Here is a 3,699-nt window from a genome sequence, read left to right as displayed (position 1 = left end):
AAACAGACATCACTACGTCTAGTGCAATGCATGGTAACTTATGCCTCTTAACAAAACGTGCAGAAATGAAGGAATGAGATGCACCAGTGTCAATAAGTACAAGAGCAGGTATACCATAAAGCAGAAATGTACCTGCGATGACTTTCTCATTCTCCTCCACTGCCTGATCATGTCTCAGGGAAAACACCTGGCCAGAAGCTCGTGGCCTCAAATGAGAACTCCCAGCAGGCTGTCCCTGGGACCTCTGCTGAACGGTGGCCTGAGAACCAGATCCTGAACCAGAACCAGAACCGCCTCCCCCAGATAGTGGACAATCCCTCCGGATATGACCAGTCTCTCCACAACGAAAACAAGCTCCAGAAGCTCTACGGCAATGGTCGGTCGGATGGTTCTTCCCACAGTGATCACACTTGTCCTTCTTACCGAAACGGACAACACCAGCAGAGCTAGAGGAAGAAGAAGTATATCCAGACTTCTTGAAAGATTGGGCACGGGGACCCAAAGAGCTAGCAGGTCTCGATTGAGAGAAAGACCTGTTCCGTCGAATGCTGTCCTCCGCCTGGTGACAACGGCTCACAAAACCCTCGTAGGACATGTCGTCACCAACCGCCACACGGTCATGGATCTCAGGGTTAAGGCCCTGAAGGAATAGATTATACTTCATCTCGGAGCTGTCGGCAATCTCGGGGCAATAGGTTAACAGATCGAAGAACTTCTGCTGATACTCATAAATAGACATGGCTCCCTGTCGCAGACTCAGTAGCTCGCCCGCCTTCGACTGACGGAGTGCAGAAGGAAAATACAGCTTCTGAAAAGCTGTGCGGAACTCGGCCCAGGTGGCCATTCCTCTCACCGCAACAAAAGGTGCAGAAGTAAACCTCCACCACCTGCGCGCACGTCCATCCAGAAGATAACCAAGGGTCTCCATCTTCTGCTCCTCGGTGCATTGGAAAGTCTGAAAAGTCATCTCCATGCAGTCTAACCAGTTCTCCGCATCCTCCGGAGACTCACCTCCAACCAAGGGCTTAGGCCCCATCTGCAAGAATCGAAGTACACTGAAATGGTCCTCATCTCGATGACGATGGCGGCGTTCCCGACAAGGCTCCCTGTCGGCATCACCCCAATGCCCACCAATACTGCCATGAGAACTCTGGTCATCACGATCTGCCATCTACAAAATTAACCTAACAGTTATCTTATGTAGAATCTAAATCCCAAGAATACTTTGCATGCTCTGATACCATAAATGTAGTGACCCTTACCTGGATCACCTACTAAACAGAACTTAGGCATGCAATTAACTTAATTAAACGGATATCAGAATAAAACCGCGGAAACCATAGACATTATACAATCCCAAGTAAAGAAATCTGTAAATACCCAAATATAATACAACCAAATCGAATAGTTGTATCAATCCAATAACAACAGAATAAAACCTAGGCGAAGCTCCAGCTGGCCAACAACTGCCTAGCCCCTCTTGGATCCACCCGCCTCGTCCAATCGCAAACCTGCCCCATGAAATAGGGTGTCCAGAAACACAGAGTACGAGACGTGAGCATAAAATGCTCAGTACGAGAGTATGAGTATGCATGCATGCAAAGTGAACTCCCTATAAACTCGAGGTCAAGGATCAGATAACAGAGACAGACCGGGCCCTGGTATGTATCACGCTGTGCCGTCGCTTCAGGAGGTGGCTCCCATACCATAATACCAGTGGATTTACCGGACCCAAAGCCATGGAAGTCCATCCACTAACAGGATAGGGTACAACCGTAATAATAGACATCTCAAAGGAGATAGCTCAGTATGCAAATGAATGCAGCATAAATCAATGACATATAAACCATGCAGTCACATAATACATGCATACTCAGTCAGGATATCTCGAACAGTACTTTCGTACCTCAAATCAGTGCAAGCTCTACCAACTCTAGGTCCACGCCTATAGTCTGCTCTACACTGCCAAATGATACTACTATCATTAAAGTGCTCTAAAAGCCTTAACTAAGCTATTTCATACTCCTAAATATTTATAGAAAGCAAAAGCTATATATTCGTCCGTCGTTAGTCCTTTGATGTTGATGCCTGCAGAACTTGGGCACAACTCCGCTACGCCTATCGAACGCCTCGCCAACCCCCGGGTCAAGCCTAGGAAGACTAGAATTACTCCAATAGGACTAGAATGGAAAGGAAAACTCGAAATTGGCAAAGAAAAGTGAAGCTTCGGCCTTCTATTTATAGACATCGATCGGAACCTCCGATCCTCGACCGGAACTTCCAATATTCGATCGAAACGTACGATCCTGCCATCGGAGCTTCCGAACATCATTATCTGCCACATGTCAAACTATCACTGGTTGACTTCGGATAGGGGTGATTGGAGCTTCCGATCCTGATCGGAGCTTTCGATCCTGCCACACGTCATGCCTGGCGTAATACCATCGGAGCTTCCGATCTCGATCGGAATGTTCGATCCTGCATCGGAGCTTCCGATCCGTCCGGTACCCAATCTATTTAATTAGCGTTGATTAATCTTTAATCACTGATTTTGGTTACGGGCTACTACAATACTAGCATATATAGTCTCCATGATATTTCAAGTAGTAAGGACTAATGGTGTACAACCAAAACCACGGACTTTTCCACTCAATTAGTGAAAACCACTTGGAAAGTTCGAATAGGGTAGTTCGATCATTCATCCAATGAATATCCATTTGCATGCTTCGAACATCTCTATGTTCCATACCAATGAAACGTGGTACTCGGCATCGCAAATGCTAGTCTCAATCTTGATCAATCATTATCCTTATTGCGGACGGCTCAATTTACTAGGAACTGGTTTAGAATATACAGTGATTACAAGATGTGTTTCATGATAGTCATCCATATCCACTATCACATCTTGCATGCACTTTAGTATATTCAAGATCTTTATCTGAATATCGTATAGCACGTCACAACATAAAAATATGATAAAATATAAAGTAAATTCCAATAAAGAGTGTAAATTATATTAAACAAAAATTGTTTACAAATAGAGTCATAAAGGCCCATAGCCACAAGTTGGCTAGCAGGACACCCACTCTTTCAATAAAAGTGTGCTCACTTTTTTATGCTTATTCATGTACCTGTTTGTTGGTGTAACTGACAATGGAAGTACTTGACATGTATTAACCATCGGTGAGATGCGTTTTGACAAGATACAATAAGATGTGAACTGAAGATCCCTTGTAGCAATAGGGATGTGAAGTGAAGATTAGTTTACTTGAGGATTGGTTATTTATTTAGTTACTTTTAGTTCGATTAGTTATCTAGATTGGTTTACATGGATGGTTTGGATATTTGTTTATATCAGTGTTAATTACATTATGTATTTTATTTGGATTGAGAAATCACTTATTTTATATTTTAAATCTATCTATATTGAAGTGTGTTATTGTGATTTAAAATTAATATTTAGGCAAGAAATATAGAAATGAAACTGAAATTATAAATATAATAAAATTAAATATATATAGCATGTTATTTGATACAGAACAACAATGGATTTAACACAAAATCAGAAACAGAATTGAATTTAAAACTGATGTCATTTGGCCAAAATACAAACGGATTCATAAACGGCTTTATAACCCGTCTATGAGATTAGAAATAGAATATTTCCATCTCAGAATCAGAGACGAGTCTTTCAACAAA

The sequence above is a fragment of the Henckelia pumila genome, chromosome 3, assembly GCF_033568475.1.
Source record: "Henckelia pumila isolate YLH828 chromosome 3, ASM3356847v2, whole genome shotgun sequence".
Lineage (NCBI taxonomy): Eukaryota > Viridiplantae > Streptophyta > Magnoliopsida > Lamiales > Gesneriaceae > Henckelia > Henckelia pumila.
Note: the sequence above shows the minus strand (reverse complement) of the source record.